Source organism: Schistocerca serialis, chromosome 2 (assembly GCF_023864345.2).
Source record: "Schistocerca serialis cubense isolate TAMUIC-IGC-003099 chromosome 2, iqSchSeri2.2, whole genome shotgun sequence".
NCBI lineage: Eukaryota > Metazoa > Arthropoda > Insecta > Orthoptera > Acrididae > Schistocerca > Schistocerca serialis.
In genome coordinates, this window is record NC_064639.1 from 115214806 (window position 1) to 115233660 (window position 18855).

The window sequence follows — 18855 nt, forward strand, 5'->3', positions numbered from 1 at the left end:
AACTACGCAACCGTCCTAAACACGCCTATTTATGACATATGCACTGCAAATGATACTTCCTAACACATTATTCGCAGTTGTTCCTTGTGGGTTCTAAATTTCCTTTCAGTTCCAAGGATCTTGATGATTCCAAAAATTGTTGCAATGTGTGACTGATATATGGAGGTCGTCGTAGCACTATTTATGTTTCAGAAATATTTAGCAAGTGGTATATGCAACGCAGAGGCATTGTGAGCCACAAAATTTTTCGTCACTGTGGCAGTTGAATGTAATAAGTCCCTTTAGCTTTGTAAATGAAGGACCTATCTCAACATTTCTATACTCGTTAGAGAATTGTGGGCCTCCTCCTCCCCTTACAGCCCTCCTTCCCTCTCCGAATGAGCCTTCTGCGGCAATTGCGAACTTGCCACCGTCCTAAACACGCGTTATTATGACATATGCCACTGCAAATGATACTTCCTGACACATTATTCGCAGTTGTTCCTTGTGGTTTCTAAATTTTCTTTCAGTTCCAAGGATCTTGATGATTCCAAAAGTTGTCGCAATGTGTGACTTATACATGGAGGTCGTCGTAGCACTATTTATGTTTCACAAACATTTAATAAGTGGTAAATGCAACGCAGAGGCATTGTGAGCCACAAAATTTTTCGTGACTGTGCCAGTTGAATGTAATTAGTCCCTTTAGCTTTGTAAATAAAGGAACTATCTCAACATTTCTATACTCGTTAGAGAATTGTGGGCCTCCTCCTCCCCTTACAGCCCTCCTTCCGTCTCCGAATGAGCCTTCTGCGGCAATTGCGAACTTGCCACCGTCCTAAACACGCGTTTTTATGACATATGCCACTGCAAATGATACTTCCTAACACATTATTCGCAGTTGTTCCTTGTGAGTTCTAAATTTCCATTCAGTTCCAAGGATCTTGATGATTCCAACATTTGTCGCAATGTGTCACTGATACATGGAGGTCGTCGTAGCACTATTTATGTATCAGAAATATTTAACAAGTGGTATATGCAACGCAGAGGCATTGTGAGCCACAAAATTTTTCGTCACTGTGGCATTTGAATGTAATAATTCCCTGTAGCTTTGTAAATAAAGAACCTATCTCAACATTTCTGTACTCGTTAGAGAAATGAGGGCCTCCTCCTCAACTTACAGCCCTCCTTCCCTCTCCGAATGAGCTCTCTGCGGCAGTTACGACCTACGCAACCGTCCTAAACACGCCTTTTTATGACATATGCCACTGCAAATGATACTTCCTAACACATTATTCGCAGTTGTTCCTTGTGGGTTCTAAATTTCCATTCAGTTCCAAGGATCTTGATGATTCCAAAAGTTGTCGCAATGTGTGACTGATTCATGGAGGTCGTCGTAGCACTATTTATGTTTCAGAAATATTTAACAAGTGGTATATGCAACGCAGAGGCATTGTGAGCCACTAAATTTTCCGTCACTGTGGCATTTGAATGTAATAAGTCCCTTTAGCTTTGTAAATAAAGATCCTATCTCAACATTTCTGTACTCGTTAGAGAAATGTGGGCCTCCTCCTCCCCTTACAGCCCTACTTCCCTCTCCGAATGAGCTCTCTGCGGCACTTAGGACCTACGCAACCGTCCTAAACACGCCTTTTTATGACATATGCCAATGCAAATGATACTTCTTAACACATTATTCGCAGTTGTTCCTTGTGGGTTCTAAATTATCTTTCAGTTCCAAGGATCTTGATGATTCCAAAAGTTGTCGCAATGTGTGACTGATACATGGAGGTCGTCGTAGCACTATTTATGTTTCAGAAATATTTAACAAGTGGTATATGCAACGCAGAGGCATTGTGAGCCACAAAATTTTTCGTCACTGTGGCATTTGAATGTAATAATTCCCTGTAGCTTTGTAAATAAAGAACCTATCTCAACATTTCTGTACTCGTTAGAGAAATGAGGGCCTCCTCCTCAACTTACAGCCCTCCTTCCCTCTCCGAATGAGCTCTCTGCGGCAGTTACGACCTACGCAACCGTCCTAAACACGCCTTTTTATGACATATGCCACTGCAAATGATACTTCCTAACACATTATTCGCAGTTGTTCCTTGTGGGTTCTAAATTTCCATTCAGTTCCAAGGATCTTGATGATTCCAAAAGTTGTCGCAATGTGTGACTGATTCATGGAGGTCGTCGTAGCACTATTTATGTTTCAGAAATATTTAACAAGTGGTATATGCAACGCAGAGGCATTGTGAGCCACTAAATTTTCCGTCACTGTGGCATTTGAATGTAATAAGTCCCTTTAGCTTTGTAAATAAAGATCCTATCTCAACATTTCTGTACTCGTTAGAGAAATGTGGGCCTCCTCCTCCCCTTACAGCCCTACTTCCCTCTCCGAATGAGCTCTCTGCGGCACTTAGGACCTACGCAACCGTCCTAAACACGCCTTTTTATGACATATGCCATTGCAAATGATACTTCCTAACACATTATTCGCAGTTGGTCTTTGTGGGTTCTAAATTTTCTTTCAGTTCCAAGGATCTTGACGATTCCCAAAGTTGCCGCAATGTGTGACTGTTACATGGAGGTCGTCGTAGCACTATTTATGTTTCAGAAACATTTAACAAGTGGTATATGCAACGCAGAGGCATTGTGAGCCACAAAATTTTTCGTCCCTGTGGCAGTTGAATGTAATAAGTCCCTTTAGCTTTGTAAATAAAGGACCTATGTCAACATTGCTATACTCGTTAGAGAATTGTGGGCCTCCTCCTCCCCTTACAGCCCTCCTTCCCTCTCCGAATGAGCCTTCTGCGGCAATTGCGAACTTGCCACCGTCCTAAACACGCGTTTTTATGACATATGCCACTGCAAATGATACTTCCTAACACATTATTCGCAGTTGTTCCTTGTGGGTTATAAATTTCCATTCAGTTCCAAGGATCTTGATGATTGCAAAAGTTGTCGCAATGTGTGACTGATACATGGAGGTCGTCGTAGCACTATTTATGTTTCAGAAATATTTAACAAGTGGTATATGCAACGCAGAGGCATTGTGAGCCACAAAATTTTTCGTCACTGTGGCAGTTGAATGTAATAAGTCCCTTTAGCTTTGTAAATAAAGAACCTATCTCAACATTTCTGTACTCGTTAGACAAATGTGGGCCTCCTCCTCCCCTTACAGCCCTCCTTCGCTCTCCGAATGAGCTCTCTGCGGCGGTTACGACCTACGCAACCGTCCTCAACACGCCTTTTTATGACATATGCCATAGCAAATGATACTTCCTAACACATTATTCGCAGTTGTTCATTGTGGTTTCTAAATTTTCTTTCAGTTCCAAGGATCTTGATGATTCCAAAAGTTGTCGCAGTGTGTGACTGATACATGGAGGTCGTCGTAGCACTATTTATGTTTCAGAAACATTTAATAAGTGGTAAATGCAACGCAGAGGCATTGTGAGCCACAAAATTTTTCGTGACTGTGCCAGTTGAATGTAATAAATCCCTTTAGCTTTGTAAATAAAGGACCTATCTTAACATTTCTATACTCGTTAGAGAATTGTGGGCCTCCTCCTCCCCTTACAGCCCTCCTTCCGTCTCCGAATGAGCCTTCTGCGGCAATTGCGAACTTGCCACCGTCCTAAACACGCGTTTTTATGACATATGCCACTGCAAATGATACTTCCTAACACATTATTCGCAGTTGTTCCTTGTGAGTTCTAAATTTCCATTCAGTTCCAAGGATCTTGATGATTCCAACAGTTGTCGCAATGTGTCACTGATACATGGAGGTCGTCGTAGCACTATTTATGTATCAGAAATATTTAACAAGTGGTATATGCAACGCAGAGGCATTGTGAGCCACAAAATTTTTCGTCACTGTGGCATTTGAATGTAATAATTCCCTGTAGCTTTGTAAATAAAGAACCTATCTCAACATTTCTGTACTCGTTAGAGAAATGTGGGCCTCCTCCTCAACTTACAGCCCTCCTTCCCTCTCCGAATGAGCTCTCTGCGGCAGTTACGACCTACGCAACTGTCCTAAACACGCCTTTTTATGACATATGCCACTGCAAATGATACTTCCTAACACATTATTCGCAGTTGTTCCTTGTGGGTTTTAAATTTCCATTGATGATTCCAAAAGTTGTCGCAATGTGTGACTGATTCATGGAGGTCGTCGTAGCACTATTTATGTTTCAGAAATATTTAACAAGTGGTATATGCAACGCAGAGGCATTGTGAGCCACTAAATTTTCCGTCACTGTGGCATTTGAATGTAATAAGTCCCTTTAGCTTTGTAAATAAAGAACCTATTTCAACATTTCTGTACTCGTTAGAGAAATGTGGGCCTCCTCCTCCCCTTACAGCCCTCCTTCGCTCTCCGAATGAGCTCTCTGCGGCAGATACGACCTACGCAACCGTCCTAAAATCTCCTTTTTATGACATATGCCACTGCAAATGATACTTCCTAACACATTATTCGCAGTTGTTCCTTGTGGGTTCTAAATTTTCTTTCAGTTCCAAGGTTCTTGATGATTCCAAAAGTTGTCGCAATGTGTGACTGATACATGGTGGTCGTCGTAGCACTATTTATGCTTCAGAAATATTTAACAAGTGGTATATGCAACGCAGAGGCATTGTGAGCCACAAAATTTTTCGCCACTGTGGCATTTGAGTGTAATAACTCCCTTTAGCTTTCTAAACAAAGAGCCTATCTCAACATTTCTATACTCGTTAGAGAAATGTGGACCTCCTCCTCCCCTTACAGCCCTCCTTCCCTCACCGAATGAGCTCTCTGCGGCACTTACGACCTACGCAACCGTCCTAAACACGCCTTTTTATGACATATGCCACTGCAAATGATACTTCCTAACACATTATTCGCAGTTGGTCCTTGTGGGTTCTAAATTTTCTTTCAGTTCCAAAAATCTTGATGATTCCAAAAGTTGTCGCAATGTGTGACTGATACATGGAGGTCGTCGTAGCACTAGTTATGTTCCAGAAATATTTAACAAGTGGTATATGCAACGCAGAGGCATTGTGAGCCACAAAATTTTTCGTCACTGTGGCATTTGAATGTAATAAGTCCCTTTAGCTTTGTAAATAAAGAACCTATCTCACCATTTCTATACTCGTTAGAGAAATGTGGACCTCCTCCTCCCCTTACAACCCTCCTTCCCTCACCGAATGAGCTCTCTGCGGCACTTACGACCTACGCAACCGTCCTAAACACGCCTTTTTATGACATATGCCAATGCAAATGATACTTCCTAACACATTATTCGCAGTTGTTCCTTGTGGGTTCTAAATTTTCTTTCAGTTCCAAGGATCTTGATGATTCCAAAAGTTGTCGCAATGTGTGACTGATACATCGAGGTCGTCGTAGCACTATTTATGTATCAGAAATATTTAACAAGTGGTATATGCAACGCAGAGGCATTGTGAGCCACAAAATTTTTCGTCACTGTGGCATTTGAATGTAATAAGTCCCTTTAGCTTTGTAAATAAAGGACCTATCTCAAGATTTCTATACTCGTTTGAGAAATGTGGGCACAATCCTCCCCTTACAGCCCTCCTTCCCTCTCCGAATGAGCCTTCTGCGGCAATTGCGATCTTGCCACCGTCCTAAACACGCGTTTTTATGACACATGCCATTGCAAATGATACTTCCTAACACATTATTCGCAGTTGGTCCTTGTGGGTTCTAAATTTTCTTTCAGTTCCAAGGATCCTGATGATTCCCAAAGTTGCCGCAATGTGTGACAGTTACATGGAGGTCGTCGTAGCACTATTTATGTTTCAGAAACATTTAACAAGTGGTATATGCAACGCAGAGGCATTGTGAGCCACAAAATTTTTCGTCCCTGTGGCAGTCGAATGTAATAAGTCCCTTTAGCTTTGTAAATAAAGGACCTATGTCAACATTGCTATACTCGTTAGAGAATTGTGGGCCTCCTCCTCCCCTTACAGCCCTCCTTCCCTCTCCGAATGAGCCTTCTGCGGCAATTGCGAACTTGCCACCGTCCTAAACACGCGTTTTTATGACATATGCCACTGCAAATGATACTTCCTAACACATTATTCGCAGTTGTTCCTTGTGGGTTATAAATTTCCATTCAGTTCCAAGGATCTTGATGATTCCAAAAGTTGTCGCAATGTGTGACTGATACATGGAGGTCGTCGTAGCACTATTTATGTTTCAGAAATATTTAACAAGTGGTATATGCAACGCAGAGGCATTGTGAGCCACAAAATTTTTCGTCACTGTGGCAGTTGAATGTGATAAGTCCCTTTAGCTTTGTAAATAAAGAACCTATCTCAACATTTCTGTACTCGTTAGACAAATGTGGGCCTCCTCCTCCCCTTACAGCCCTCCTTCGCTCTCCGAATGAGCTCTCTGCGGCAGTTACGACCTAGGCAACCGTCCTCAACACGCCTTTTTATGACATATGCCACAGCAAATGATACTTGCTAACACATTATTCGCAGTTGTTCCTTGTGGGTTCTAAATTTTCTTTCAGTTCCAAGGTTCTTGATGATTCCAAAAGTTGTCGCAATGTGTGACTGATACATGGAGGTCGTCGTAGCACTATTTATGTTTCATAAATATTTAACATGTGGTATATGCAACGCAGAGGCATTGTGAGCCACAAAATTTTCGTGACTGTGGCATTTGCCTGTAATAAGTCCCTTTAGCTTTGTAAATAAGGAACCTATCTCAACATTTCTATACTCGTTAGAGAAATGTGGGCCTCCTCCTCCCCTTACAGCCCTCCTTCCCTCACCGAAAGAGCTCTCTGCGGCACTTACGACCTACGCAACCGTCCTAAACACGCCTTGTTATGACATATGCCACTGCAAATGATACTTCCTAACACATTACTCGCAGTTGTTCATTGTGGGTTCTAAATTTTCTTTCAGTTCCAAGGATCTTGATGATTCCAAAAGTTGTCGCAATGTGTGACTGATACATGGAGGTCGTCGTAGCACTATTTATGTTTCATAAATATTTAACATGTGGTATATGCAACGCAGAGGCATTGTGAGCCACAAAATTTTTCGTGACTGTGGCATTTGAATGTAATAAGTCCCTTTAGCTTTGTAAATAAGGAACCTTTCTCAACATTTCTATACTCGTTAGAGAATTGTGGGCCTCCTCCTCCCCTTGCAGCCCTCCTTCCGTCTCCGAATGAGCCTTCTGCGGCAATTGCGAACTTGCCACCGTCCTAAACACGCGTTTTTATGACATATGCCACTGCAAATGATACTTCCTAACACATTATTCGCAGTTGTTCCTTGTGAGTTCTAAATTTCCATTCAGTTCCAAGGATCTTGATGATTCCAACAGTTGCCGCAATGTGTCACTGATACATGGAGGTCGTCGTAGCACTATTTATGTATCAGAAATATTTAACAACTGGTATATGCAACGCAGAGGCATTGTGAGCCACAAAATTTTTCGTCACTGTGGCATTTGAATGTAATAATTCCCTGTAGCTTTGTAAATAAAGAACCTATCTCAACATTTCTGTACTCGTTAGAGAAATGTGGGCCTCCTCCTCAACTTACAGCCCTCCTTAGCTCTCCGAATGAGCTCTCTGCGGCAGTTACGACCTACGCAACCGTCCTAAACACGCATTTTTATGTCATATGCCACTGCAAATGATACTTTCTAACACATTATTCGCAGTTGTTCCTTGTGGGTTCTAAATTGCCATTCAGTTCCAAGGATCTTGATGATTCCAAAAGTTGTCGCAATGTGTGACTGATTCATGGAGGTCGTCGTAGCACTATTTATGTTTCAGAAATATTTAACAAGTGGTATATGCAACGCAGAGGCATTGTGAGCCACTAAATTTTCCGTCACTGTGACATTTGAATGTAATAAGTCCCTTTAGCTTTGTAAATAAAGAACCTATCTCAACATTTCTGTACTCGTTATAGAAATGTGGGCCTCCTCCTCCCCTTACAGCCCTCCTTCGCTCTCCGAATGAGCTCTCTGCGGCAGATACGACCTACGCAACCGTCCTAAAATCTCCTTTTTATGACATATGCCACTGCAAATGATACTTCCTAACACATTATTCGCAGTTGTTCCTTGTGGGTTCTAAATTTTCTTTCAGTTCCAAAAATCTTGATGATTCCAAAAGTTGTCGCAATGTGTGACTGATACATGGAGGTCGTCGTAGCACTAGTTATGTTCCAGAAATATTTAACATGTGGTATATGCAACGCAGAGGCATTGTGAGCCACAAAATTTTTCGTCACTGTGGCATTTGAATGTAAGAAGTCCCTTTAGCTTTGTAAATAAAGAACCTATCTCAACATTTCTATACTCGTTAGAGAAATGTGGGCCTCCTCCTCCCCATACAGCCCTCCTTCCCTCTCCGAATGAGCTCTCTGCGGCACTTACGACCTACGCAACCGTCCTAAACACGCATTTTTATGACATATGCCAATGCAAATGATACTTCCTAACACATTATTCGCAGTTGTTCCTTGTGGGTTCTAAATTATCTTTCAGTTCCAAGGATCTTGATGATTCCAAAAGTTGTCGCAATGTGTGACTGATACATGGAGGTCGTCGTAGCACTATTTATGTTTCAGAAATATTTAACAAGTGGTATATGCAACGCAGAGGCAATGTGAGCCACAAAATTTTTCGTCACTGTGGCATTTGAATGTAATAAGTCCCTTTAGCTTTGTAAATAAAGGACCTATCTCAACATTTCTATACTCGTTTGAGAAATGTGGGCCAAATCCTCCCCTTACAGCCCTCCTTCCCTCTCCGAATGAGCCTTCTGCGGCAATTGCGATCTTGGCACCGTCCTAAACACGCGATTTTATGACATATGCCAATGCAAATGATACTTCCTAACACATTATTCGCAGTTGGTCCTTGTGGGCTCTAAATTTTCTTTCAGTTCCAAGGATCTTGATGATTCCCAAAGTTGCCGCAATGTGTGACTGTTACATGGAGGTCGTCGTAGCACTATTTATGTTTCAGAAACATTTAGCAAGTGGTATATGCAACGCAGAGGCATTGTGAGCCCCAAAATTTTTCGTCCCTGTTCAGTTGAATGTAATAAGTCCCTTTAGCTTTGTAAATAAAGGACCTATGTCAACATTGCTATACTCGTTAGAGAATTGTGGGCCTCCTCCTCCCCTTACAGCCCTCCTTCCCTCTCCGAATGAGCCTTCTGCGGCAATTGCGAACTTGCCACCGTCCTAAACACGCGTTTTCATGACATATGCCACTGCAAATGATACTTCCTAACACATTATTCGCAGTTGTTCCTTGTGGGTTATAAATTTCCATTCAGTTCCAAGGATCGTGATGATTCCAAAAGTTGTCGCAATGTGTGACTGATACATGGAGGTCGTCGTAGCACTATTTATGTTTCAGAAATATTTAACAAGTGGTATATGCAACGCAGAGGCATTGTGAGCCACAAAATTTTTCGTCACTGTGGCAGTTGAATGTAATAAGTCCCTTTAGCTTTGTAAATAAAGAACCTATCTCAACATTTCTTTACTCGTTAGACAAATGTGGGCCTCCTCCTCCCCTTACAGCCCTCCTTCGCTCTCCGAATGAGCTCTCTGCGGCAGTTACGACCTACGCAACCGTCCTCAACACGCCTTTTTATGACATATGCCACAGCAAATGATACTTGCTAACACATTATTCGCAGTTGTTCCTTGTGGGTTCTAAATTTTCTTTCAGTTCCAAGGTTCTTGATGATTCCAAAAGTTGTCGCAATGTGTGACTGATACATGGAGGTCGTCGTAGCACTATTTATGTTTCATAAATATTTAACATGTGGTATATGCAACGCAGAGGCATTGTGAGCCACAAAATTTTTCGTGACTGTGGCATTTGAATGTAATAAGTCCCTTTAGCTTTGTAAATAAAGAACCTATCTCAACATTTCTATACTCGTTAGAGAAATGTGGGCCTCCTCCTCCCCTTACAGCCCTCCTTCCCTCACCGAATGAGCTCTCTGCGGCACTTACGACCTACGCAACCGTCCTAAACACGCCTTGTTATGACATATGCCACTGCAAATGATACTCCCTAACACATTACTCGCAGTTGTTCCTTGTGGGTTCTAAATTTTCTTTCAGTTCCAAGGATCTTGATGATTCCAAAAGTTGTCGCAATGTGTGACTGATACATGGAGGTCGTCGTAGCACTATTTATGTTTCAGAAATATTTAACAAGTGGTATATGCAACGCAGAGGCATTGTGAGCCACAAAATTTTTCGCCACTGTGGCATTTGAGTGTAATAAGTCCCTTTAGCTTTCTAAATAAAGAGCCTATCTCAACATTTCTATACTCGTTAGAGAATTGTGGGCCTCCTCCTCCCCTTACAGACCTCCTTCCCTCTCTGAATGAGCCTTCTGCGGCAATTGCGAACTTGCCACCGTCCTAAACACGCGTTTTTATGACATATGCCACTGCAAATGATACTTCCTAACACATTATTCGCAGTTGGTCCTTGTGGGTTCTAAATTTTCTTTCAGTTCCAAGGATCTTGATGATTCCCAAAGTTGCCGCAATGTGTGACTGTTACATGGAGGTCGTCGTAGCACTATTTATGTTTCAGAAACATTTAACAAGTGGTATATGCAACGCAGAGGCATTGTGAGCCACAAAATTTTTCGTCCCTGTGGCAGTTGAATGTAATAAGTCCCTTTAGCTTTGTAAATAAAGGACCTATGTCAACATTGCTATACTTGTTAGAGAATTGTGGGCCTCCTCCTCCCCTTACAGCCCTCCTTCCCTCTCCGAATGAGCCTTCTGCGGCAATTGCGAACTTGCCACCGTCCTAAACACGCGTTTTTATGACATATGCCACTGCAAATGATACTTCCTAACACATTATTCGCAGTTGTTCCTTGTGGGTTCTAAATTTTCTTTCACTTCCAAAAATCTTGATGATTCTAAAAGTTGTCGCAATGTGTGACTGATACATGGAGGTCGTCGTAGCACTAGTTATGTTCCAGAAATATTTAACAAGTGGTATATGCAACGCAGAGGCATTGTGAGCCACAAAATTTTTCGTCACTGTGGCATTAGAATGTAATAAGTCCCTTTAGCTTTGTAAATAAAGAACCTATCTCAACATTTCTATACTCGTTAGAGAAATGTGGGCCTCCTCCTCCCCTTACAGCCCTCCTTCCCTCTCCGAATGAGCTCTCTGCGGCACTTACCACCTACGCAACCGTCCTAAACACGCCTTTTTATGACATATGCCAATGCAAATGATACTTCCTAACACATTATTCGCAGTTGTTCCTTGTGGGTTCCAAATTTTCTTTCAGTTCCAAGGATCTTGATGATTCCAAAAGTTGTCGCAATGTGTGACTGATACATGGAGGTCGTCGTAGCACTATTTATGTTTCAGAAATATTTAACAAGTGGTATATGCAACGCAGAGGCATTGTGAGCCACAAAATTTTTCGTCACTGTGGCATTTGAATGTAATAAGTCCCTTTAGCTTTGTAAATAAAGGACCTATCTCAACATTTCTATACTCGTTTGAGAAATGTGGGCCTAATCCTCCCCTTACAGCCCTCCTTCCCTCTCCGAATGAGCCTTCTGCGGCAATTGCGATCTTGGCACCGTCCTAAACACGCGATTTTATGACATATGCCATTGCAAATGATACTTCCTAACACATTATTCGCAGTTGGTCCTTGTGGGTTCTAAATTTTCTTTCAGTTCCAAGGATCTTGATGATTTTCCAAAGTTGCCGCAATGTGTGACTGTTACATGGAGGTCGTCGTAGCACTATTTATGTTTCAGTAACATTTAACAAGTGGTATATGCAACGCAGAGGCATTGTGAGCCACAAAATTTTTCGTCCCTGTGGCAGTTGAATGTAATAAGTCCCTTTAGCTTTGTAAATAAAGGACCTATGTCAACATTGCTATACTCGTTAGAGAATTGTGGGCCTCCTCCTCCCCTTACAGCCCTCCTTCCCTCTCCGAATGAGCCTTCTGCGGCAATTGCGAACTTGCCACCGTCCTAAACACGCGTTTTTATGACATATGCCACTGCAAATGATACTTCCTAACACATTATTCGCAGTTGGTCCTTGTGGGTTCTAAATTTTCTTTCAGTTCCAAGGATCTTGATGATTCCCAAAGTTGCCGCAATGTGTGACTGATACATGGAGGTCGTTGTAGCACTATTTATGTTTCAGAAATATTTAACAAGTGGTATATGCAACGCAGAGGCATTGTGAGCCACAAAATTTTTCGCCAGTGTGGCATTTGAGTGTAATAAGTCCCTTTAGCTTTCTAAATACAGAGCCTATCTAAACATTTCTATACTCGTTAGAGAATTGTGGGCCTTCTCCTCCCCTTACAGCCCTCCTTTCCTCTCCGAATGAGCTCTCTGCGGCAGTTACGACCTACGCAACCGTCCTAAACACGCCTTTTTATGACATATGCCACTGCAAATGATACTTCCTAACACATTGTTCGCAGTTGTTCCTTGTGGGTTCTAAATTTCCATTCAGTTCCAAGGATCTTGATGATTCCAAAAGTTGTCGCAATGTGTGACTGATACATGGAGGTCATCGTAGCACTATTTATGTTTCAGAAATATTTAACAAGTGGTATGTGCAACGCAGAGGCATTGTGAGCCACAAAATTTTTCGTCACTGTGGCATTTGAATGTAATAAGTTCCTTTAGCTTTGTAAATAAAGAACCTATCTTAACATATCTGTACTCGTTAGAGAAATGTGGGCCTCCTCCTCCCCTTACAGCCCTCCTTCGCTTTCCGAATGAGCTCTCTGCGGCAGTTACGACCTACGCAACCGTCCTAAACACGCCTTTTTATGACATATGCCACTGCAAATGATACTTCCTAACACATTATTCGCAGTTGTTCCTTGTGGGTTCTAAATTTTCTTTGAGTTCCAAGGATCTTGATGATTCCAAAAGTTGTCGCAATGTGTGACTGATACATGGAGGTCGTCGTAACACTATTTATGTTTCAGAAATATTTAGCAAGTGGTATATGCAACGCAGAGGCATTGTGAGCCACTAAATTTTTCGTCACTGTGGCAGTTGAATGTAATAAGTCCCGTTAGCTTTGTAAATAAAGGACCTATCTCAACATTTGTATACTCGTTAGAGAATTGAGGGCCTCCTCCTCCCCTTACAGACCTCCTTCCCTCTCTGAATGAACCTTCTGCGGCAATTGCGAACTTGCCACCGTCCTAAACACGCGTTTTTATGACATATGCTACTGCAAATGATACTTCCTAACACATTATTCGCAGTTGGTCCTTGTGGGTTCTAAATTTTCTTTCAGTTCCAAGGATCTTGATGATTCCAAAAGTTGACGCAATGTGTGACTGATACATGGAGGTCGTCGTAGCACTATTTATGTTTCAGAAAAATTTAACAAGTGGTAAATGCAACGCAGAGGCATTGTGAGCCACAAAATTTTTCGTCACTGTGGCATTTGAATGTAAGAAGTCCCTTTAGCTTTGTAAAGAAAGAACCTATCTCAACATTTCTGTACTCGTTAGAGAAATGTGGGCCTCCTCCTCCCCTTACAGCCCTCCTTCGCTCACCGAATGAGCTCTCTGCGGCAAGTACGACCTACGCAACCGTCTTAAACACGCCTTTTTATGACATATGCCACTGCAAATGATACTTCCTAACACATTATTCGCAGTTGTTCCTTGTGGGTTCTAAATTTTCTTTCAGTTCCAAGGATCTTGATGATTCCAAAAGTTGTCGCAATGTGTGACTGATACATGGAGGTCGTCGTAACACTATTTATGTTTCAGAAATATTTAACAAGTGGTATATGCAACGCTGAGGCATTGTGAGCCACAAAAATTTTCGCCACTGTGGCATTTGAGTGTAATAAGTCCCTTTAGCTTTCTAAATAAAGAGCCTATCTCAACATTTCTATACTCGTTAGAGAATTGTGGGCCTTCTCCTCCCCTTACAGCCCTCCTTCCCTCTCCGAATGAGCTCTCTGCGGCAGTTACGACCTACGCAACCGTCCTAAACACGCCTTTTTATGACATATGCCACTGCAAATGATACTTCCTAACACATTATTCGCAGTTGTTCCTTGTGGGTTCTAAATATCCTTTCAGTTCCAAGGATCTTGATGATACCAAAAATTGTTGCAATGTGTGACTGATATATGGAGGTCGTCGTAACACTATTTATGTTTCAGAAATATTTAGCAAGTGGTATATGCAACGCAGAGGCATTGTGAGCCACTAAATTTTTCGTCACTGTGGCAGTTGAATGTCATAAGTCCCTTTAGCTTTGTAAATAAAGGACCTATCTCAACATTTCTGTACTCGTTAGAGAATTGTGGGCCTCCTCCTCCCCTTACAGCCCTCCTTCCCTCTCTGAATGAGCCTTCTGCGGCAATTGCGAACTTGCCACCGTCCTAAACACGCGTTTTTATGACATATGCCACTGCAAATGATACTTCCTAACACATTATACGCAGTTGGTCCTTGTGGGTTCTAAATTTTCTTTCAGTTCCAAGGATCTTGATGATTCCAAAAGTTGTCGCAATGTGTGACTGATACATGGAGGTCGTCGTAGCACTATTTATGTTTCAGAAACATTTAACAAGTGGTAAATGCAACGCAGAGGCATTGTGAGAAACAAAATTTTTCGTCACTGTGGCAGTTGAATGTAATAAGTCCCTTTAGCTTTGTAAATTAAAGACCAATGTCAACATTTCTATACTCGTTAGAGAATTGTGGGCCTCCTCCTCCCCTTACAGCCCTCCTTCCCTCTCCGAATGAGCCTTCTGCGGCAATTGCGAACTTGCCACCGTCCTAAACAGGCGTTTTTATGACATATGCCACTGCAAATAATATTTCCTAACACATTATTCGCAGTTGTTCCTTGTGGGTTCTAAATTTCCATTCAGTTCCAAGGATCTTGATGATTCCAAAAGTTGTCGCAATGTGTGACTGATACATGGAGGTCATCGTAGCACTATTTATGTTTCAGAAATATTTAACAAGTGGTATGTGCAACGCAGAGGCATTGTGAGCCACAAAATTTTTCGTCACAGTGGCATTTGAATGTAATAAGTTCCTTTAGCTTTGTAAATAAAGAACCTATCTTAACATATCTGTACTCGTTAGAGAAATGTGGGCCTCCTCCTCCCCTTACAGCCCTCCTTCGCTTTCCGAATGAGCTCTCTGCGGCAGTTACGACCTACGCAACCGTCCTAAACACGCCTTTTTATGACATATGCCACTGCAAATGATACTTCCTAACACATTATTCGCAGTTGTTCCTTGTGGGTTCTAAATTTTCTTTGAGTTCCAAGGATCTTGATGATTCCAAAAGTTGTCGCAATGTGTGACTGATACATGGAGGTCGTCGTAACACTATTTATGTTTCAGAAATATTTAGCAAGTGGTATATGCAACGCAGAGGCTTTGTGAGCCACTAAATTTTTCGTCACTGTGGCAGTTGAATGTAATAAGTCCCATTAGCTTTGTAAATAAAGGACCTATCTCAACATTTGTATACTCGTTAGAGAATTGAGGGCCTCCTCCTCCCCTTACAGACCTCCTTCCCTCTCTGAATGAACCTTCTGCGGCAATTGCGAACTTGCCACCGTCCTAAACACGCGTTTTTATGACATATGCTACTGCAAATGATACTTCCTAACACATTATTCGCAGTTGGTCCTTGTGGGTTCTAAATTTTCTTTCAGTTCCAAGGATCTTGATGATTCCAAAAGTTGACGCAATGTGTGACTGATACATGGAGGTCGTCGTAGCACTATTTATGTTTCAGAAACATTTAACAAGTGGTAAATGCAACGCAGAGGCATTGTGAGCCACAAAATTTTTCGTCACTGTGGCATTTGAATGTAAGAAGTCCCTTTAGCTTTGTAAATAAAGAACCTATCTCAACATTTCTGTACTCGTTAGAGAAATGTGGGCCTCCTCCTCCCCTTACAGCCCTCCTTCGCTCTCCGAATGAGCTCTCTGCGGCAAGTACGACCTACGCAACCGTCTTAAACACGCCTTTTTATGACATATGCCACTGCAAATGATACTTCCTAACACATTATTCGCAGTTGTTCCTTGTGGGTTCTAAATTTTCTTTCAGTTCCAAGGATCTTGATGATTCCAAAAGTTGTCGCAATGTGTGACTGATACACTATTTATGTTTCAGAAATATTTAACAAGTGGTATATGCAACGCAGAGGCATTGTGAGCCACTAAATTTTTCGTCACTGTGGCAGTTGAATGTCATAAGTCCCTTTAGCTTTGTAAATAAAGAACCTATCTCAACATTTCTGTACTCGTTAGAGAATTGTGGGCCTCCTCCTCCCCTTACAGCCCTCCTTCCCTCTCTGAATGAGCCTTCTGCGGCAATTGCGAACTTGCCACCGTCCTAAACACGCGTTTTTATGACATATGCCACTGCAAATGATACTTCCTAACACATTATACGCAGTTGGTCCTTGTGGGTTCTAAATTTTCTTTCAGTTCCAAGGATCTTGATGATTCCAAAAGTCGTCGCAATGTGTGACTGATACATGGAGGTCGTCGTAGCACTATTTATGTTTCAGAAACATTTAACAAGTGGTAAATGCAACGCAGAGGCATTGTGAGCCACAAAATTTTTCGTCACTGTGGCAGTTGAATGTAATAAGTCCCTTTAGCTTTGTAATTAAAGGACCTATGTCAACATTTCTATACTCGTTAGAGCATTGTGGGCCTCCTCCTCCCCTTACAGCCCTCCTTCCCTCTCCGAATGAGCCTTCTGCGGCAATTGCGAACTTGCCACCGTCCTAAACACGCGTTTTTATGACATATGCCACTGCAAATAATATTTCCAAACACATTATTCGCAGTTGTTCCTTGTGGGTTCTAAATTTCCATTCAGTTCCAAGGATCTTGATGATTCCAAAAGTTGTCGCAATGTGTGACTGATACATGGAGGTCATCGTAGCACTATTTATGTTTCAGAAATATTTAACAAGTGGTATGTGCAACGCAGAGGCATTGTGAGCCACAAAATTTTTCGTCACAGTGGCATTTGAATGTAATAAGTTCCTTTAGCTTTGTAAATAAAGAACCTATCTTAACATATCTGTACTCGTTAGAGAAATGTGGGCCTCCTCCTCCCCTTACAGCCCTCCTTCGCTTTCCGAATGAGCTCTCTGCGGCAGTTACGACCTACGCAACCGTCCTAAACACGCCTTTTTATGACATATGCCACTGCAAATGATACTTCCTAACACATTATTCGCAGTTGTTCCTTGTGGGTTCTAAATTTTCTTTGAGTTCCAAGGATCTTGATGATTCCAAAAGTTGTCGCAATGTGTGACTGTTACATGGAGGTCGTCGTAGCACTATTTATGTTTCAGAAATATTTAACAAGTGGTATATGCAACGCTGAGGCATTGTGAGCCACAAAAATTTTCGCCACTGTGGCATTTGAGTGTAATAAGTCCCTTTAGCTTTCTAAATAAAGAGCCTATCTCAACATTTCTATACTCGTTAGAGAATTGTGGGCCTTCTCCTCCCCTTACAGCCCTCCTTCCCTCTCCGAATGAGCTCTCTGCGGCAGTTACGACCTACGCAACCGTCCTAAACACGCCTTTTTATGACATATGCCACTGCAAATGATACTTCCTAACACATTATTCGCAGTTGTTCCTTGTGGGTTCTAAATATCCTTTCAGTTCCAAGGATCTTGATGATACCAAAAATTGTTGCAATGTGTGACTGATATATGGAGGTCGTCGTAACACTATTTATGTTTCAGAAATATTTAGCAAGTGGTATATGCAACGCAGAGGCATTGTGAGCCACTAAATTTTTCGTCACTGTGGCAGTTGAATGTCATAAGTCCCTTTAGCTTTGTAAATAAAGGACCTATCTCAACATTTCTGTACTCGTTAGAGAATTGTGGGCCTCCTCCTCCCCTTACAGCCCTCCTTCCCTCTCTGAATGAGCCTTCTGCGGCAATTGCGAACTTGCCACCGTCCTAAACACGCGTTTTTATGACATATGCCACTACAAATGATACTTCCTAACACATTATACGCAGTTGGTCCTTGTGGGTTCTAAATTTTCTTTCAGTTCCAAGGATCTTGATGATTCCAAAAGTTGTCGCAATGTGTGACTGATACATGGAGGTCGTCGTAGCACTATTTATGTTTCAGAAACATTTAACAAGTGGTAAATGCAACGCAGAGGCATTGTGAGCCACAAAATTTTTCGGCACTGTGGCAGTTGAATGTAATAAGTCCCTTTAGCTTTGTAAATAAAGGACCTATGTCAACATTTCTATACTCGTTAGAGAATTGTGGGCCTCCTCCTCCCCTTACAGCCCTCCTTCCCTCTCCGAATGAGCCTTCTGCGGCAATTGCGAACTTGCCACCGTCCTAAACACGCGTTTTTATGACATATGCCACTGCGATTGATACCTCCTAACACATTATTCGCAGTTGTTCCGTGTGAGTTCTAAATTTCCATTCAGTTCCAAGGATCTTGATGACTCCAAAAGTTGTCGCAATGTGTGACTGATACATGGAGGTCGTCGTAGCACTATTTATGTTTGAGAAATATTAAACAAGTGGTATATGCAACGCAGAGGCATTGTGAGCCACAAAATTTTTCGTCACTGTGGCATTTGAATGTAATAAGTCCCTTTAGCTTTGTAAATAAAGAACCTATCTCAACATTTCTTTACTCGTTAGACAAATGTGGGCCTCCTCCTCCCCTTACAGCCCTCCTTCGCTCTCCGAATGAGCTCTCTGCGGCAGTTACGACCTACGCAACCGTCCTCAACACGCCTTTTTATGACATATGCCACAGCAAATGATACTTGCTAA